The sequence below is a fragment of the Anolis sagrei genome, chromosome 2 (assembly GCF_037176765.1).
Source record: "Anolis sagrei isolate rAnoSag1 chromosome 2, rAnoSag1.mat, whole genome shotgun sequence".
In the NCBI taxonomy this organism is placed as follows: domain Eukaryota; kingdom Metazoa; phylum Chordata; class Lepidosauria; order Squamata; family Dactyloidae; genus Anolis; species Anolis sagrei.
Window position 1 is genome coordinate 43,887,837 of NC_090022.1, and position 21,882 is coordinate 43,909,718.

Genomic DNA, 21,882 nt, shown 5'->3' on the forward strand with positions numbered 1-21,882 from the left:
CCACTTTCTTATGCTGCTGCATTTAGCAGTATTTTATACCAGCAGTCAAAATGACAACATAAGCTTTTGGCCAGCCAAGCTTCACAGGAAAGAAGATTAAGAAAGTTAATAAAATATTGCAACGGGTATGAATATATGAAAGATCTTCTTTTAGACAATACATTTCTTCTTCTTCTACTACTACTACTACTACTACTTTGGCACCAGAGGCAAAATAGACTTTCAAAGACCCCAGAAAGATGCCTGCAATCAGCAAGTTCTCCTTTAGTAATGTATTGGTTTGAGTTATTCTATTATAATCCCGGGTGGAGTTCACCCTTTATTCATTATCTTTTCACCTTGCCTCAAAGTGCCTCTGTCTGCTAAGGGTCTTAATCTTAACAGAAGGTATCAAATAGCCCCTGAATAAAGTCAAACAATATAGTTTTCCTAAAGGCTCTGGCATACCATCACAGAGATATCAGTAACATCTTTGAGATTACTTGAAATCAGAAATTGCTAGCATAAACTTTTGTGAACTCCTTCAGCATACATAGTTCTCAGTGTTTATTCATCTAAAGGTGACAAGTCTAAGGTTAGGGTTCAAATCCAGAAATAGGCCATTGTAATAGGGTTTTGACAGAGATTATCTGAACCTCAAAATTTTAGCAGTGAAAATTGTTGTTCTCAAGAATCTGAACTTCAAGTTTCTTTTTTTTTCCTGTGGCAGGAGTGGCTTGAAAAACAGCAAGCCGCTTCTGGTATGAGAGAATTGGCCATCTCCAAGGACATTGCCCAGAGGGCACCCAGATGTTTTACCATCCTTGTGGAAGGCTTCCCTCATGTCCCTCATGAGCTGGAGCTGACAGAGGGACCTCAACCCACTCTCCTCAGATTCGAACCACTGACTTGTTGGTCAACAGTCCTTCTGGCACAAGGGTTTAACCTATTGTGCCATTGGGGGCTCTATAGTGATGAGTATTTCTTCTTGTGAATATGGGTACCTGTGTATATACTTATCTCTAGAGTAAAGAATCAGTAATGCTTGAGAGCAAACAGTCCTTATTTTCTAATGCTCTATTCCCCAAATGATGCATACTGACATAGGGTTTCACTGACTCATCATAATGTTTAATCATATAACTCTTTTCTGGCTCCAGACATAATGGAAGCCATATGGACCAAAATGCAAGAAATGCCACAAATTGTGATTAAAACTTCCTTTCCACTGCCCATAAACCAATTAGAGCTGTATGTTTCACAGCAGGCAGCTTCCTCTAAAAGAATTAAAAAAAATAAATTCCACAATCCAATTGACAGTACATTTTCATCTCAATGTAAGATTAAAAACTGGTTAACCCCTAACAACAGGAAGGTTTCCCTACTCAATTATGTGATTTTGATTTGGTTTTTTTTTTCTAGAAAATCTCAAGAGACTTTTAAATGTTTCTGAGTATTATTTTAAAGAACCCCAAATTATTTTGCATAATTCTGAGACAATGTTATGCTGCATTTATCCCAGCACTTTGCCTTCCAGATGGCTAAAGATAATGGGACTTGTAATCCAACACATTTGGAGAAAAATCAAGTTGGGAAAGCTGTCATTTGGTTTGGGATGCTTCCACTGCAGCAGTTTAAAAATATACACTTGTAGAAACATCTTTAAACTGTACCTATCATACTGTGCCTAACAGCTGATACAAAGTCTGTGAGGCCAATCATTCATTTTTTTTTTTACTATCTTTTGGGTTATGACAATTTATAAAAAGGCCATAAAATATTTCAGTTTATTTGTGTTCCAATAGCAACTTACCTTATTAAATTGATAACCGTCTGTCCATTATGTAGTCAAAAGAAAATATTTATCAACATTTCATTGTCCCTTCTCTGTTTCTCAGAATTTGATGCAAAAGCATTTGATAAAGCAACCCCTAGTTGACTATAGCATTTTATGTGACGAGTATTGCCTTTTGTCTAAATGTACTTCATTCAGCTTTAGAGTCTAAAAGACTATAAAGGACCATGGAATAAATCAGATTGGCTGTAAAGCATCATTGTTTCATCATGTCAAATGCATGATCCATGGTTGCATGGGATCACTTGAGGAGAAATCAAATTGTACTGAAGCAGGTGTAACTGTGTATAAAACTGGCTAAAAATAATTTCAGGTGCCCCAAAGAAGCAAAATGATAGGGTTAGTGCTGCTTTTCTTTTCTTTTTCTTTTCTTTTTAAAGAAATCTGCTCTGGCTTCCTATACATGATTCTTAATTTTTCCAGTATGTTTGTGTGTGTGTGTAGATGATAGATAGATAGATAGATAGATAGATAGATAGATAGATAGATAGATAGATAGATAGATAGATAGATGATAGATAGATAGAGATGAGTTCATGCTATGAAATTAGATGCAGACATGGTCTCCACAGCTTTAGTTTCAGATTTGCAGTTAGTACAGTACTTCATACCTATTGTAATTCACCTCCTGCAGCACCAGAAAAAAAATGGCTACACTGTTCATGAAATGGACTGCCTCAAAGAATGATTCATGACATCATTGTACCTATACATTACTAGGTCCTATACTTATCCCCAAAGATGGAAAATCTGCTCCTTTTCTCACCAGCATAAGGAACTCATGCTACACCTTCTTCTAAGAAAATAGAGTCAATGTTGGCTTGGAAACTATTACACCATATTCTGCAGAACCTCAAATTTATCATGAAATCTAGCTACAATAATGGGAGTAAATGGCTGTACAGGCTTTGAATTGTCTGAAATTAAGCAGTCACAAGTTATTTTTCAAAGGGATATTATACCTGGAAGATTCATTCACTTGTGGACAAATGAAGCAAATGATAAACTTTAAATAAAAAAAACCCCTTTATTTCTAGACCACCCTCTCTCCCTGAAAAGACTCAGGAGGGTTTACACTAAAAAAAAAGGCAAACATTCAGTGCCTCAGATGAGTACTAACACATTAAATAATAATAATAATACAAAGGATAAAAAACAGTCATAACAGTGAATTTACAATGAAGAATTAAATGTATAGCCATTTTTATTCCTACTTGTATTCATAGGGAAAGATGAAGAACTAGATTTGAGAAACAAATTTATAATTTGCCCAGAATTGAATTGGATAGCTCTCAAATCAATTTCAGAAAAGCCAGGCTTAAAAATAACAACTAAACTAGACTTTGTGGTTAGTGTATAGTAGGGGTGTGTAAAACTTCGGAGTTCCATTATGTAATTCAGAGATTCAGACAATCCATAAATACGAATCTCTGAATTACTAACTGGAAAAAAACCCTTCAATGCATTTATGAATTGAAACACAAACCTCTGAAACTTTTAGAGAGATTTGCAAAGATTTGTTTTTCATTGTAACACTTCATCACCTGTAATTGTCTAGGCCTGGGGCGGGAGGGGCTGGGATCTGGGGTCAGAGGAGGCAGGTAACTGCATACTGCTTCCTTCCTTGTCAGCCAATCAGAAGAAAAAAGCCAAATCATGTGGCTTGCCTCAAAGCTGGTCTACTCCCCTTAGAGTCTCCTCTATGTTTTTGTAGAGTTTGAAGGAGAGATAAAGACATGTTCTTTGGAGATCCATTCTGTTTCTGTGTGTTTCTTAAAACTTAAACTTACAGTAGCTTTTTGAGAATTCTGTTTCTTTTTTTCTACAAAACCCTATATGGTTCCAGCCCAGTTTACCTGTCTGAAGGTATTTTCTCCAATGAACCATCAAGGCTGTTAAGATCTTTCTGGAGGGGCCCTGCTCTTGTCCCGCCACTTTCACAATCGTGTCTGGTGGGAACGAGAGGCAGGGTCTTTTCTGTGGTGCCCCTCCCCCTCGACTATGGAACTCTCTCCCGAATGAGAGCAGATCTGCCCCGTCCCTCCTGACCTTCAGGAAGCTAGTGAAATCCTGGCTAGGGAACGAGGCATTCCCAGAATAATAGCTGAGACTGGCAATTGACCAAAGTTATCAACCACATATGTGGGCTGCGTTGGACATGATTTTATCTTGGCGAATTGGCTTACATGTATTTTATTCTATATGTGTTTTTAATCCATTGTTGATGTATGATGTTTTAGATTGTATTGTTAGTATTGAATCTTTGCTGTTTGCCAGTCAGAGTCCCTCTACGAAGGTAGAGAAGATTGGGATACAAAAGTTTTAAATAAATAAATAAATAAATATTCCTTTATCCAGTTTATAATTTCAACTTTTCTCTGCAGCCTCATTCTTCTGGCGTAAGCAGAATTCCAGGAAATGTAGTTCAGGAAGGCAAGGACCTCTACAGCAAAGTGTTCAAAAGGCCCTACCCTAAACTACATTTCCCAGAATTTTGCTCATGCCAGAGGAATGGGGCTGCTTGTGTTAATCATATGTGCTTAAGTTGGAAAAATTCTTAAAAATCAGTGAATGGGTTGATTGTTCTAAAACTTGGCAGGCTTGATGCTCTTCTCATGTTGTCTCACTGTGCCACAATTTGAGGGGATACCTTTTGTAGTTTTGTTTTGTTTTTGTTTTTAAATAAAAACTTTTAAAAGTTTCTCAAAATTAGTGGAAGATAAAACATTCCGAAACTTGGCAGGATTAAAGTAAACGTTGTCTACAAATGTGCCAAATTTCATCCTGATAGCCATAACAGTGACAGAGAAATGAGCCTCAAAATTCCCATTGCTGCTAATGGAACAAATCTTAACAAAGAAATTACAAAGCTTTGACCAATAGTACTTCTGAACTTTTGAAGAGATGTCATAGCCATAGGGATCCTTTATACCTATGAGGGCATTTTTTTAAATACAGAAAGAGAACATCTTGAAAAAAGATGTAGTCAAGATTTTTAAAAAGGCACAAGTGGAAAGAGTCACTCAAAATAGCCAGTTGTGAAGCTTAAATTCTTTAGGGATGTTATGTCTTAGTTTTGTGGTCTATATTTCTCAGAATTCCAAGCATTGGAAGTTGCCCACCCCTGTCAAAGCTTGGCAATAATTATATGTCCCATCAGATGAGCTCTTTCCACTACTCTTTCTTGAGATTAACACAGTGTTGTGGGGACTGAAGATGAGTGAATATGAATCCAAAGGAAGAACAGTCATCATGAAGAATAAAGTCTGTAACTTGATATGTGAATCAGTTGTTTTTGTAACTCAGGAATGCTGAAGGTACCATTTTGACTCTTTCCTCAGTCCAGATTTTTCTTTCACTGCAATAAAGTGAAGACTGGAGCATCCTAAATCTATGCCTGTAAGGAAAACAAATTGACTGTTAAATATATGAAATGTGTGTTTAAATATTAAGCAGTAAACATTCTCTACGTTTGATTATTCAAACTTGCTTTTTTTAGAAACTGTAGAGCAGCCACTGGCCATAACGATGAAGCAGAGCAAGGGGCTCAAGGCAATCTCATTATCCATATACATGTTCACACACAGGCAGAGAATTCTAATTATAAATACTTGTGGAAAATGAGCTCTGAGCCTAGCAAAGAATGTTTAACTTCCATTGCTATGTCTTTGCTATGTATTGATCTATTACATGGGGGGAAAATCTATGCCAATGAACCTAAATGGCCAGATTGCTCAAAAGAAAAATGGACAGCCACATTTTTTAAAAAGCCACTTTTAACAAATGTGATTCATTAAAACACTAGAAAGTAGATAAATGACAAAATCTGTTTTTAATGATGCTTTCTTGAGGCTAAATTCAATTCTACCCTCCCTCCTTTCAGTCAGAGCTGCAGCCTAGTACATGAGATTTGTGAAAAGAATTTTAAACCACTAGATTGAGAGGAAAAGGCATAGGAAACTATTCTTCACTCTCTGTCAAGATGCTGGCCAACAGTCAAGAGCCTCTCAGTGTGTTGACACACTGACTAGGATCATTTCTGGTGTGAGGTAATTCCTACGGTCAAGTAGCTCTAAGCTTATTTTAGCAATTGGGGAATCAAGGAGTTGAGAAGAGAAAACGGGACTCTGAAACCTAAAGAAGCAAGACAATTGTAAGAACACCGGAATTATTGCCAGAAAATACCAAATCTCTCTGGGCTATGTGTGGGAATCCTTTACCCTTTTTGTTGTTGGATTGCAAGTGCCTTCTACATTATCTAGTTTAGCAAATTGTGAGGAATGGAGAGAGCTGCAGTCCAACAATATCTGAAGGACTTCATAAAATCAATCCCTGCAAGTGATAGGACAGAAAACTTAAGGAAGGATTTGGACTAAGTCAATGTCCTTGTTATTTTACATTCGAATATGAGAATCCTTATACTTTATAGAAGTGTAACTTGCCTAATGGAAGGATGGAAATTGATAGGAATTAGATAAATCACATGAACTTCAATATGTGATGTACTATGGGAATATATTATATATAAGGGAGCAAGCTAGTTTTCTCCTGCCCTGGAGACTAGGATGTGGAACAATGGCTTCAAACTACAGGAAAGAAGATTCTACCTGAACATTAGGAAGAACTTCCTGTTTATGAGATCTGTTCAGCAGTGGAACTTTCTGCCCTGGAGTGTGGCGGAGGCTCTTTCTTTGGAGGCTTTTAAACAGAGGCCACATGGCCATCTGTTGGGGGTGCTTTGAATGTGATTTTCCAGCTTATTGGCAGGGGGTTGGACTGGATGCCCATGAAGTCTGTTCCAACTCAGTGATTCTATGATCCTATGATTCTGTATATGTTAAACTGTGCTACTCTCCTATTGCATCTATGGGCTTCTCCACACAGCCATTATACCCAGAATATCAAGGCAGAAAATCCCACAATATCTGCTTTGAACCAGGTTATCTGAGTCCACGCTGCCATATATTCCAGTTCAAAACAGATAATGTGGGATTTTATTCAGCTGTGTGGAAGGGAGTTATGTGTATCACATGGATTATGTTTAAAGCAGACAAAGAGAACTCAAAAGACTAATAAATAAATTAATAGAAACAAGTCCTCAAGCTTCATCAACAGTATGTAATGTGTCATTCAGTTTGACAGCTGCATTTTAATGACCCCATAATATCAGGCCTTTGGAAGGAGAAATGTTTCATGTGTCATAAGTTCTAATTTCAAATAGAAACAGGTTTTGTCTTGTATTCAGGTTTAAATTAAATTCTATCATTAGGATGGTGGTAAATCACTTTCTCTGGCATTGCTTGGGCTATAGCAGAAGAAGAGAAGCCTGGCTCATATGTTTTGGGCTTCCTCCATCAGAGGTTTCTAAGGTGGCTTTGGAGGGCATAAGAGATTAATTTTGCCTGATATGGGAATGAAATGTGTGGTTTTTATGGAACCCTTTCAATTCATCTTCCCATAATTCAATCATGGGATTTAAGTATCTATTGCAAGTAAGGTGATGTTTAAACAATAAAGTAAAAGTACAAAACTAACATTATATCCCTTATTCCTTATTACTTTGAACACATGTGAATCCATGGACTCAATCAATAGCTATATTTTCCTTATGGTTAGCCTTTGAAGTGAAGTTGAAGTACAACAAGAACAGTAAATTAACCAATCTTCCTAGAATATCTAGTTGCAAATTCCCTTGAACAAGAGTTGAGAAATAACAGAATTATCTCCTTGTTTCCTAAAAATAAGACAAAAGAGGTCAACAAGTGGGTTGTTGTAGGTATGGCCATGTTCTAGAAGCATTCTCTCCTGATGTTTTGTCTGCATCTGTGGCAAGCATCCTCAGAGGTTGTGAGGTTCACAACCTCTGAGGATGCTTGCCACAGACAGGCAAAACGTCAGGAGAGAATGCTTCTAGAACATGGCCATACAGCGCAAAAACCTACAACAACCCAGTGATTCTGGTCATGAAAGCCTTCTACAATACAGGTCAACAAGAGTTGAGAAATAGCAGAAATATCTCCTTGTCTCCTAAAAACAAGACAAAAGAGGTCAACAAGTGTCCTTTCACTTATAGCACTATGATTGCACTCTTAACTGCCATAACTTCATTCTATAGAATCGTAGGATTTGTAGGTCAGAGATGAGCATTTCGAATTCTCAGCCAGAAATCTCATCTAGTGTCTCTGTAAATTACAAATTCATAGGATTCAACTATGGCCCTTTCCAAAATCCATATTGAACTGGATTATGCAGCAGTGTGGACTCAGATAACCCAGTTTAAAGCAGATATTATCCGCCTTGATATTCTGTGATATAAGATTGTGTAGAAGGGCTCTATGGCAGCTGAAATGGAATCATGATGCTTTAACGGTATAGTGTGAAAGGGTCCCAGATGAAAGGGACCCAAACTCTGTGAAGAACCATATATTTTTTCATGTCCTTTCAGTTAACTGGGAGCAATATTTCTCCTTATACTTTCTCTATACCATAGTTTATATATCTTCAGCAATTACTTCTGGCAGAAAAAAATGGAGACTTTGAAAAAATCAGTTTCATAAATGAGAAATGTAAGAGATATTGGGAAGAAGAGCACTTGGAATCTGAGACTACAGCCCCTTCTGCCCTGCCATATACTCCAGATTATCAAAGCAGATATCCACATAATCTGCTTTGAACTGGATTATGTGTGTCTACACTGCCATATAATCCAGTTCAATGCAGATAATCTGGATTTTATATGGCAGTGTAAAAAGGGAACTACATGACATAATTCAGGCCTGAACGAACTGGGTAGACAACAATATGTACTTTTTTGTTTCCAATGCTTTTTAGATGATAACAAAATATTTGATTGGTTGATTGACCGTGAAAAACCATGAAGTGCTCTTGAAGAAATAGGTGATTATCCTATTTCTTCAAGATGTATAAACTGTGCTCAGTGCAAGAGGCTATGACCAGCACAGAATATGAAGAAACTGAATGATTTCTATTTGCCAAGAAAGACAGGTTAGAGTACATTTTATCATCCTATCTGTTTAACTTGTAGGCTAAACACATCATATGGAAACTTATAGTGAGTACCACTCTATTTCGTTCTTCTTTTTAATAACGGACTAAAACGTGCCAATTTTATCTTTTAGTTTTAAATTTTAAGTGAAAATACTATGTTTTATTAAAAGTTTTAACATTGGGTTATGTAGATTCTTAATTTATTGCATTGTATAAAATGCATGAAAAATATTTCCCCCTTTGGTGTTCATGGTATTGACTTATTGTCATTCCCTCCCCCTTTGTAAAAGTACCTGAAGGGTCCAGATGTATTTATATGTTCCTTCATCTGTCAAAATATTCATTTATAAATATGAATGGGTTTCTTTGGAAAATGTGATTGAAATGCAGTTCCATTTTAGCAAACATAAATTTTAATATTCATTTGCTAACTCAGCTTTTTACATTCTGATTAAAAACATTTTAAAAAATAAAGTAGAAATCACTTCCATGTTCATGAAGAAATAGCAATTTAAACTGAACTAATTTCTCTGTCTTATAAATGAATTAGAGGAAGGTTTTGTTTTTTAAAATATCATTTTCATGCAGCTGGATCATACGAAAATCTTCAGAGACTACTGACTTTATGATGAGTTTACTTGTTACAATATCTTTATCCTTTTCAGCTTAATTTATTTGTTGGAATTTGTATTAGTGTAGTTTTATTGTGACTTTGTATCTATAATACTAAAAGACATATGTTTATTGGTTAAAAGCATAACACTATTATTTTATTTTACATTTATTTACTGCTTCATTTTATTCATCAGATACCTTTGTATTATTAGTCTAATGATTCATAATCAGAGCTACAAGCTCATAAACCATGGGAGATCCTAAATATAGAATTATAGGTAAATATGAATATTACTTTAAAATAATAAAAACTTCTGCATATACTGTATAACTAGGTCAATTCTTTTTTATCTGCTCAACCACTGAAGAAATTGTTGTTTTGCTTTTCTGTCAATAGGCTGTCATATTACATGGCTAGCAAGGTTCTGGACTCATTTATCTAGATAGTCCACCTGCCCCAGTGCAGAATTAATTGGCCCATGAGGATTTCCAATCTTCCATTTTCTCTATTCTTTCCTCTTGAACATCACATGGGTCTATGTCTGTGTGATCACAAAGTCTTCCTCTGCCACATCACCATTGTATGCATAAGCAGTTTCCTCAATAAGCTTGAATGGCTGAGATTCTGGGAATTGCAATCAAAAATTGTAACTTTTGCTTCTCAAATTAATTCTTCTTAATGATAAATGTAGACTTCCTAAAAAAACCAATTTTCTACTTAGATCATGAAAAAGATTCACACTTTAGATCCTGCTAAAGACCAGTAATTTAAAAGAAACTATTATTCCCCAAACAGCCTTTTTAAAAAAGTATTAAAATTATGAGAGAGAATGAAAACTGGGAAATCCATAGTGCAATGGTTCTCAACCTGGGGTCCCCAGATGTTTTTGGCCTTCAACTCCCAGAAATCCTAACAGCTGGTAAACTGACTGGGATTTCCGGGAGTTGTAGGCAAAAAACATCTGGGGACCCTAGTTTGAGAACCACTGCCATAGTGAGTCTCCACAGGTGTGGCCTTAACTAAGTCTTGAAGTCTTGGCCTGACTATAGATGTCACCAGCTAACACATTTGCTCCCAAAGATAGAGTCAGTAAGAACTACCATTGTTATTTGCTATCAAGCTGTCTTGAACTTATGAATGAGAGATGTATGAGTGAGAGATGACAAAGAACCCCAGTCAACTGTAGCTCAGATCTTGCAATCTCATGGGTGTGAAGCACAGTGAGTGATAACCCTGAGGCCAGCCACAGGGACACTCATTTCCCTTTCCCTTATGGGAAAGGCGCAGTTCCAGACAGTGCCACAGAAAAAAAATTCGAGGGGGGTGGTGGCGGCAATAATCTTTAAGTAATCTCAGTTCCATCCCTCTGCTTCCTTTATCTTAGCATTACACATAAGGATGTAAATTACAAGTGTCCTTCTCCCATTGGGGGCCAGCAAGCTTATGCAGGAAATCAGAAAATTTCTAAAACATATTTTAAATCAAAAACTTAATTCTGATATTAAGCTGTGCTGTGCAACTTTTAAAAGGAACTGTTTCACACAAGGACATCCCATATCCAAAATTATTAAAAGGATAGGGAAACGTGCTATAGCATACTTAGCTGCTCCCATTGAACATGTAATTGCTTTTATTGATGACTTCTTCCCAGCTTCCCCAGAGGTGAGATGTTATTAAGGAAACCTATCCTTTTCTTCCCTTGGAAAGTGATAATTTACCTGATTAAAACACCTTCACTGTCAATACTCTTTCATATAAGGTCCTCCAGCACTATACCAATTTGGGATGGCATTTCTTTATGCATGGTGACCTTACATTGTATAGCAGCGTATTCTTGGTTTCTTTTTATCTCTCAGTGTCCCAGTGATAGCAAAGTTTCTTTGACTAATGAGAAGTATCTGTAACTATCCCCTGGGTAACACTTGTTTCTTTTTTCAATTGTTCTATACTAGCTTGCAAAAAATTTATTCCACTGCACCAAGGATAGTGTAGGGAACAGATTCTGAATATTTATTTATTTAATTTGTTTAAATGTTAAATTATTTAACACTAAACATCTCATTTATTTATGAATTATATTTTTATTTCTTTTAAAAAAATGTCGACTGCAACCTGCAACAACTAAAAACCTTACAAATAATACCAACAGAGTAATACACAACAAAAATAATAGCAATGAATTCCAAGCAAACACATAGCAAAACCTAGAAACGTTACAAAGAATCAATCAAATGTATCAAATGATACTTTCTTTTATGATTTATTTATTTATCATATTGGTATATCCATGGATAAAAATCTATGAATGGATCACTACATAACAATAATACAATGAATGCATGGTTTCTTTAATATTTTAAAGTGCTAATGCAGTCACATGATTTCTGCAAATTGTTAATTCAAAATATTTCTCAATAACATAGAAAGCAGTTCATCATCACAAAAAAGATGACCCAAAGATGATGCTGCCTAGCAGTTCCCTCTGCTGCCCCACATATTTTCCTGCTGTCCCCCAGCTTTTGGACTGCCATCTGATGAGGTCCCTAGAGCTAGGATGGGCAGTTTTCAAGGCTTAACAGGCTGCATTAAGTACCGCTAACATCAATCTCTTGACATCAAAACTTAATTTTGAACATTTTAAATCCAAAATCCTCTTTCTATATCCCTTCCTGCTGAAAGAGGCATTCTTGATCTTAAAATATACTATGCCTCCCTGACATATGGCCAAAGTGTATCCTCTGCCACCTATCTCAACTGTTTTTGGTGCTACATTGCCAAGTAGTTATATGCCCATTCCCCACAATTTCTAATTGTAAATTTGTCCCATAAGGAACTTCCCTTTCTTCATGGCATGTCCAATATTTCTGTCATAAGATAAGGACTGAGAAAATGGAATGGTCTTTCATTCCAGTCGTAGACTTCTAGGCCTCAAGAACTAAATTATTAGATTTTTGGCTTTGCAGGCATATTTGAGACTTCTCTCAGTAAAAATATATAAAATATATAACTGAAATCTATAACGACAGGTGCATGCCACACTATAAGTTATAATATCTTGACTGTTAAAAGTTTCTTAAGAAACTGACATTGACGGAAGAAATTGATAAAAAAATTGTCAAACCTGTGTGGTGCCTTGGGCTATTGCTAGTTATAAAAATGGGCTAATGTAATTGGTCTGAGACTTTTTTTCCTTTCCTACCTGACATGGTCTACCTATCTTCCAGACACCAGAAGCAACAATAATGTATTAGGGAAGTAATTGGATCTTTATATACAGTAATTCCAAATCTTGTTAAATAAAATTTTGAAAATAATTATGTAGGGTTTGTCATATAATAATTAAAATGTAGAATAGGATAGGCTTCGTATTCATTGAATATGGAGATGAAATGAGAAACTAATAATTGGTTCCCATGGTGATTCACAGCTTTTACATAGAACAGCAAGGTATTTTAATAAAGCCTCCAGACAAATTTATACATGCATGTCCAGTGTTAAGCTTTATTTTTCCTAGATTTTTTTCATCATACAATTTTATTCTTCAAATCAGAAATGCAGACCTTTGTACATGTTAACCATATTTTATTGAACCTGAAACTGAGGATTGTCAATAAACAGACATATTCAGTCCAAGTGGTTATTTGAATGTTGCTCTCCTCTCACGCACATGATCCAGGAACTGTCAAACGTGTGTTTAATTATACAACTATTATTGGAAGCATGCATTCCATTTTAGAGTCTCATCCAATATGGTTGCTATTTTACTTAATTAGACTATTTTGGAGCAAGGAAAAACGTTGATAGGTAGAATTTGTCAGAGATCGGTATGAAAGATTGTGTTGCTGTTTTCTTAAAAAACAAACTCAAATGCACAATAAAAATACAATAATTTGGTACTAAAAGAAGAACAAATTGAAATTTCAACAGAGAAGCACATAAAGAAAGTCTCATGCTCTGTGTTATATCTACATGAAATAGTGATACATCACCAATGTAGCAAACTCCACAGACTTTCTGCCATAAGAAATCCAGGATATAGACATGTACAAGCAGATCATGGCAGATAACATTTTAAGAAGAAAAAATGCAGATATCCAAAGAAAGCTGCTTGCTTCAGACATTAACACAGGACAATGTCCCATTCCCATCTAGTCCCTTTTCTTTGGAGATTTCAGTGTCAAAATCAAATAGCTACCAAAGCTGAGACAGATACCAGAGAAAATGTGCAATATAATTTTGGATTGTGTGATAGGATATGGTGGCCCAAGTCTCTGGTTCATCAGGCTAGAAGCTGCTTTTCCTTACCTTTTTTCACAGTTGAGGTTTCCATGGAAATGAATGGCTCAGCTTACTAAAGACCAGTTGCCAGGCAGATTCTGATATGGGAAGTGCCAATATTGGATAGAAAGGCTACCAAAATAAATCTGAATCAAATTGAATCAAACATAGGTGGTTGTGTTGCTCAGGAAGGAGTAATTTTGAAACTTAAGGGAGGTTAGATTCCTCATTTCACTGTTAGTATATTAATACATATATTTCTTTCTTCCCTGCCTTTCCCCAGTTTGAGATTCAAGGAGGCTTGCAACAAACATAACTACAAATCTAAAGTATAAAAGTTAAAAACATAATCTAATTATTACAAAATTAAAAACCTGTTAGAGAAGAAACAAAAGAAAAACAGGCTTTTAAAAAAGGAAGTTTTTAAGATCAAGTCAAGAGGAGTTGTAGTTTTAGCTTTGAATAGGCTTTTAATTCGTTTTAATGGTTTTAACTGTTTTAACTATTTATTTTAAAATACCATTAATGTTATTTTTTTATTTTAATGTTTGTATGTTTCTCGGGATTTAAATTGCATTGTATCAGTTTTACTGTGAGCCACTTTGTGTCTCTTTTTTGGAGAAAAAAAGCATGGTATGAAGAGGAGGAGGAGGAGGATCCAGAGCTTGGGAGCAGTCACCAAGAAGACTTCCGTGTTCCCACGATATAATGTACCTGTGACAGTGATGGGACAGAAATATGGGCCTCCAAAAAAAAAAATCCCAAAGCATAACTAGGTTAATATATGGGCATACAGTCTGTTGGATAATCAGGACCTAAGCCATATAGGGCTTTATTGGTAATAAAAAGCACTTCAATTTGTGTTTGGAAACAGTTTGGCAGCTGGTGTTGAAACAAGGAAGTTGTGCTTCCTGTAGTCAATGCCAGCTAACTATCTGACTGGAGCAATTTGTCTGAAATCAAACCTCAAGACAGAAAAAAATATATTTTTAGAAATGTTTTTTTTCCAGCAAAACCAATCTATTTTTGTGTTATAGTATACTGATGCATTGTGTGTCCAAAACCATGTAAAACTTGTGTGAAACCAAGCAATTTTCTTACCTATCTGAAACACTAATAAATCCCTGGGTAGCAGGAGAAGGATTAGGAGTAAACTAAAGACCTAATGAAGAGAATTGTCTGGTCAAGGGAAGAGTTACAATAGCAGGTTGGCATAGGGTACTACAAACCTTTCCAATATTATGAAATAACCAAGACATATCATTTCTTATTTATTTCTTTAATATCCTATTTTTTCCCAAGATGGGATTCAGCTACAAAATACCAAAGCCAATAGAATGCCCCGCCCCACCCCAGTTCCTCAGGGAATGAGGATGTAAGATGTGAAAATAATGCCTTTTTTTAACTTTACAAGTGATAGGAAAAATTGTACTAGTATACTAATGAACAATCTTTTACAGCAAAAAAATTGTGCAAAAGTTAACAAGCCTACCCAAAAAAGGCATGAGGTTTTTGTTGTGCAAGATTTTTGCTTTTTTCATAGGCAAGGACTATAGCACAAAACTCCACAATTCTCAACCCAAAAATCCATAGGTTTTTATGCAGAGTAATTTACAGAAACATTTCAGGATGTGAGTATACAAGACAATAACTGTACCAAAATATTTATTTTTATCCAGAGTGGGAAGAAGAACATTGTAGATATTTTTAATCCCTGTTAAAATGATCTTTGAAAATATGGTTTGCTAATTTCTGAGGTTACTAAGGTGGTGTTCAACACGAGTGTCATCTTTGCCATAACTACTGTTCCAAATAACATAAGCCTCATCTTTAAAATGAAGCCTCACTTCTCTTTCCCTCTCTCTGCCTTTTCTTTCAAAGCTCCTTGAAGGAAGGCTTACCTGATATTATTCTCTGTTGCTGAAAGATTTGGTAATCTGACACTTTTTTATTTTTAAAGAAGAAATTCTAAGCACACAGCAATACATTTTTGGAACAATTACGAAGAGGGCACTTTTTGCCGTTGCACATTACATTCACCATCAAAGCCTCTTTTTTTTTGGTTTCAGGGTCTTAAAAATTGAGGTGCACATTAGATTTGATGGCGGATTAGATTTGAGTAAATATGGAAATGACATGCTGAAGTCACATGTAACTGAAACACAGACGAATGTTCTGGGAAGATGCTACAGATGGCCCTAATATGTTCAGCGAGTGTATTAAAGGTCCAGATAAATGATGGCCCTTCTTTCTTCTGACTCCAAATCTGCAATCACTTTGATTTGAAGCAACCAATATTGGCTTTTGTTGATTACATCACCTACTCCAGTAGTTACATTAATCTCCAGATCTGACATTACATAGCCATCCTCAAGGGATTAGCTGCACTCTTCCATCATAGTGGCCTGAAGTCTTACATTGGATGTGAATTCATTTCTAAGAAAGGGTATGGTTTCTAAATTGAAATGAAAAACTCAGAAATTCAGTGGTGCTGGCTATTATTTATGATATAGGTATCTACAAATAATAATAATAATAATAATAATAATAATAATAATAATAATGATTTTGTTATACGAAATCCAGCATATATATCACATTTGCTGTGACATACTGTGATTTTATTATTATTTCTTATCTGCCTCTCCTCGAAATTCAAGGCAGGACACAACACAGTTAAAACACATCATTATAATACATTATGTAAAATACATATATAACGTATTTCTAATATGCAGAACAAAGATTAAAATATAACTACAAATAAAAATTTGTAGTTAAAAATTGACTGGGTAAACCTGGGTAGTTAAAAATTGACTGGGTAAACCTGTTCTTCTGGCAGGTTGTTCCATAGTCTTAGGACAGCTGATGAAAAGGTCCTCTGGGGAAAACGTCCTCTGGGTGATGGTTGTCTGTTGGCTTCTGGCAGGCTGGAGAACCCCCCCCCCCCCCAAGGACCTAAGTGGTCAGGGTGGATTGTACAGGAGAAGGTGATCCTGTAGGTAATCCAAACCATGTAGGACTTTAAAATCAAAACCAACATTTTGTATGCCCAGAAACTAATTGGCAACCAGTGGAGTAAACTCGTATAGGATTGATATGCTCACTCCTGGATGTTCTTGTAACAAGTCTGGCTGCTGTGATCTGAACTAATTGAAGTTTCCAAACTTGATAGAAGTAGCTCAATGAAAAATTCAGTGCAGAAGTCCAACCTTGAGGTTACAAGCATGTGCACTACCACTTTAGATTGAAGAACTTTAGATTGGCAGGTGATTTTATGCCATCATCTCTGCAAGATTTTTGGTCATTCTTTTGTGAGTCATTGTTGCAAATGAAAATAAATGTCTTGGACTATATTTCCACTATAATTGTTTAGTTGTGTGCCACCAAGTCATGGCCATCCTAAGATTTATTCAAAGGGTCCCTTTCCTCTGAGGGTGAGAAAGTGTACTTTGCCCAAGTTCACTAAGTGGTTGTCCATGGCTGAATCTCAAAGCCTGTTCTCCAGAGTCATAGTCTAATGCTCAAACTACTATACCACACTGGCTGTCTCGGTTTCACTATAAAATTATAGAGATTTGATCTCACTTTGTTTCTTAACGATTGCATGTTTTGTAATGCTGGGGTTTGAAGTTTGTTAAACTGCTTAACTGCTTTGTAAACAAACAATAGATTTTTCCAAAAAGGAATTCTAAACACCAACCGTATTACAAATTCCAGCATTCCAAAATATAATTATTAACAGTTAAAGTTAAAGAGGTAGGAAATATAGTTGTGTGGTACAAATGTGAGAATCAGCATGGTATTGAAGTTTGAACCTTGGACTATAACTCTGGAAGACTCTGTTTAAATAGCTACTTTGCAATGGAAACCCATTGGTTCTCCTTGGGCAAATTAGATGCTTTCAGTCTCAGAAGAAAGCTATTGCCAAACTGTTTCTGGAGCCCCTGGAAGCACAATGGGTTAAACCCTTGTGCTGGCAGGACTGTTGACCAACATATCAGTGGTTTGAATCCAGGGAGAGCAGGTTGAGCTCCTTCTGTCAGCTCCAGCTCCCCATGCGGGGACATGAGAGAAGCCTCCCACAAGGACGGTAAAACATCAAACATGTGGGCGTCCCCAGGGCAACGTACATGCAGACCATCAATTCTCCCACACCAGAAGCAACTTGCAATTTCTCAAATTTCTTGCAATTTCATGAAAAAGAACTGTTTCTGAACAAATCTTGCCAATAAAACCTCATGATAGGTTAATCTTAGGGTTGCCTTAAATCAGAAACAATTTCAAGGCCAACAACAACAACAACATTGCAATTAACATTCTTAGATCTTTAGAATTTGGAGAAAATTTCCTAGAATGATCTCGCCAGAATACATTCAACCTTGCTGATTCAGAACTTTGAGGCTTTAAGTCCCATGAATGACAAATATCACCTTCTCCATATTCTTCCTTCATTGTGCGTGTGTGTGTCCTCTTTTATGGAGTGTGTGTTTTATGTTCATTTCATAAAAACTTTTCATCGGGCCTGCTAGGCCCCACCGCAGCATGCCCCCCCTCCTGCCGCTCTGGGGGAAGGGAGAGAAGGCGAGGGCCCACTGACTTTTCCATCGGGCCAGCTAGGCCCGGCGCAGTGTGCCCCCTCCCGCCACTCCGGGGGAGGGGAGAGAAAGGCGAGGGCCTGCGGACTTTCCATCGGGCCTGCTAGGCACGACCACAGCGTGCCCCCCTCCCGCCGCTCCGGGGGAGGGGAGAGAAGGCGAGGGCCCATGGACTTTTCCATCGGGCCTGCTAGGCCCCCACCGCAGCGCGCCCCCTTCCCGCCACTCCAGGAGAGGGGAGAGAAAGGCGAGAGCATGCGGACTTTCCATCGGGCCTGCTAGGCCCCACCGCAGCGTGCCCCCCTCCCACCACTCTGGGAGAGGGGAGAGAAAGGCGAGGGCCTGCAGACTTTCCATCGGGCCTGCAAGGCCCCACCGCAGCGTGCCCTCCTCCCACCGCTCCGGGAGAGGGGAGAGAAAGGCGAGGTCCCACGGACTTTCCATCGGGCCCGCTAGGCCCCACCGCAACATGTCCCGCCTCCCGCTGCTCCGGGGGAGGGGAGAGAAGGCGAGGGCCCACAGACGTTTCCATTATGCCCGCTAGGCCCCACCGCAGCGTGCCCCCCTCCCGCCGCTCCGGGGGAGGGGAGAGAAGGCGAGGTCCCATGGACTTTTTATCGGGCCTGCTAGGCCCCACCACAGCGTACCCCCTCCCGCCGTTCCAGGGGAGGGGAGAGAAAGGCGAGGGCCCCGCGGAAATCCATCGGGCCTCCTAGGCCCCACCGCTGCGTGCCCCCCTCCCACCGCTCCGGGGGAGGGGAGAGAAGGCAAGGCCCCCCGCGGAACTCCATTGGGCCTGCTAGGCCCCACCGCAGTGTGTCCCCCTCCCACCGCTCCGGGGGAGGGGAGAGAAAGGCGAGGGCCCGCGGACTTTCCATCGGGCCTGCCGGGCCCCACCACAGCGTGTCCCCCCTCCCGCTGCTCCAGGGGAGGGGAGGGAAAGGCAAGGGCCCACGGACTTTCCATCAGGCCTGCTAGGCCCCACTGCAGCATGCCCCCCTCCCGCCATTCGGGGTAGGGGAGAGAAAGGTGAGGGCCTCGCGGAACTCCATTGGGCCTCCTAGGCCCCACTGCTGTGTGCCCCCCTCCTGCCGTACTGGGGGAGGGGAGAGAAGGCGAGCCCCTCCCCGCGGAACTCCATCAGGTCTGTCAGGCTCCACCGCTGTGGGAAGGAGAAGGCTTTAACTAATCGTCGCTGCACACCGCACTTTTAATCCTACGTACCTCCTGCCACTTCAGCACTTTTAACCCTTGTACCCTTTATGCCGGCCGAACCAGTTTTAATAATGTCTTGATGTACTGCCAGTGTCGTTATTTTGCTTATTGTTTTGATTTGCCTTGTTATTGTTGTGTTATGTTTTGCTATTGTATTGTGTTTGAGGCTTCGGCCTGTGTAAGCCGCATCGAGTCCTGCGGGAGATGCTAGCGGGGTACAAATAAAGTTAATAATAATAATAATAATAAAGGCTTTATCCATCTGCCTGCATTCCATCATCGGCCTGTGTGATTAGGCGGTACCGAGGAAGGAGAGTGAAGACCTGCCTGCAGCGTGGTGTCAACAATCCCCCCTGCATAGTGCCATCTTGCCATATCTCTTTTCTTATTTTGTTTTTGTTTATTGTCATTGAGTGAGGGTTAGTAAGTGTGGAGTAGTGTTAGTAGTTTAAGTGGTACTTGTGATAGACATAGGAATGGCTGAAACAGAGTCTCGTGTGAAGAATGACCTATTGCACATATACGACCTCCTGGGAGAATCGTTTAATCTTTTGTTGCTTCAACTTAAGATTTTGAATGATAAAATGGATCATATCTTTAGAGGACTTGCCCATATTACCAGAACTTCTGTGCAATCTGATCTCCCAAGGGCAGAAAATCCCTTATGTGCAGACTTGGCCAAGGACTTGTGTTCAAATGGAGTGAAAGGCTCATCAGATCTTGGGTTGGAAGGAGGAATGGATGATGAGATGACTGAGGGAAGGGGAGGGTTATCGGGTATGCATGGAAATGATGACATCCTGGACTAGCGGATGACATCTATGGACATCCAGGGGACAACTGCTAATTTAACATCAGATCCTACGGTTCAGCCAACTGCAGTTTCTACCCAGGATCGATATCTCCTAATGACAGACAATTTTGCGGTGGACATTGCTGACCTTATGATCAATAGAGGCAGATGGACCTCTAGGAGGGTGGTTTGTGATTCTTTGGCCCAAATCCTATCGAAAAGACCATGGGAAATAAGGTTGAAAGCCATAACTTGGCTGCGGAGGGACTACCAGTCACTTGACATCTCCACTTGTCTTTTAATTACACCGGAAGACAATTTATGGCTTGGCGAGCTACTGGCAATGCGATCTTGCCTAAAGAAATGGGGCATTACCATCAGAAGGGTAGCTGTGGACCCTCATATTCACCCCCTAATCGACACAGTGGTACCTTCTCGCCTTGTTCAATCAGGTCCCTGTGATAAATCCACAGATAGCTCCCCAGTTAGGGCCCCCCCTCCTGGTCTGTACCAATTCGAAACCCCATCTGTTCCAGTTGTCCCAACACAATCAGCCACACTCTCCGGCCCAAGAACACTTCCCCAGTTTAGTCCACTCAGTTCCCTCGATGGCTCTCCTTCCAGTTTAACATCAGAAGCATCCCTACCTGAAGCCCAAGGGAGACTATACTCCAGCCTTACTTCTTCTGAAAGTTGACTAGCCCCAGATCCCAACCATGTAGGGGGGGAGGGGGGACCGGAGGAGGGGGGCGCCATTCAAGTCATGTGGGGGAGGAGATTTGCGGGTCACCAACACTCAAGGGAGAAGCGCAACAGAGTACTTGCGACCCTGGAGAAGGTAGGAAGTGGTAGGCCCCATGGCAGTCCCCTCAGCCTTAAGGTCTTGCTGATTAACGCCAGATCTATCAATGGTAAGACCGCTGCCATTCAGGACTTGATCCTGGATGGAGGGACGGATCCGGCTTGGACGAGACCTGGTTGGACGAGCTGGGGGGAGTAAATCTCACTCAGCTGTGCCCCACCGGGCTTTGGAGTGCATCAGCAGGCCAGGCTGGGGGGGCAGGGAGGAGGGGTCGCAGTTGTCTATTGGCAATCCATCGCCGTGGTCAGATGCTGTGTTCCGCAAGCATCTGGGTTTGAGTGTGTCCACCTGAGGGTGGGGAACCATGATAGTGTGGGGTTTCTGCTGGTGTACCGCCCACCCCGCGACCCAGTAGTTTCCCTGACTGAGCTAGCAGAGGTGGTCTCCAATTTGGCCTTGGTCTCCCAGCGCCTGGTTGTGCTGAGAGACTTTAACATTCATGCTGAGACCCCCTTGACTGGTGCAGCTCAGGATTTCATGGCCGCCATGACGACCATGGGGCTATCACAAATTATATCTGGCCCTACCCATCAGGCTGGACACATACTCAACCTAGTTTTTGTGGCGGACAGTGGAATGATCAGAGTGGAAGAATAAAATATCCTTCCTGTGTCATGGTCTGATCACTATCTGGTCAGTTTTAGACTCTTGGTGACCCTAAACCTCTGCAGGGGTGGA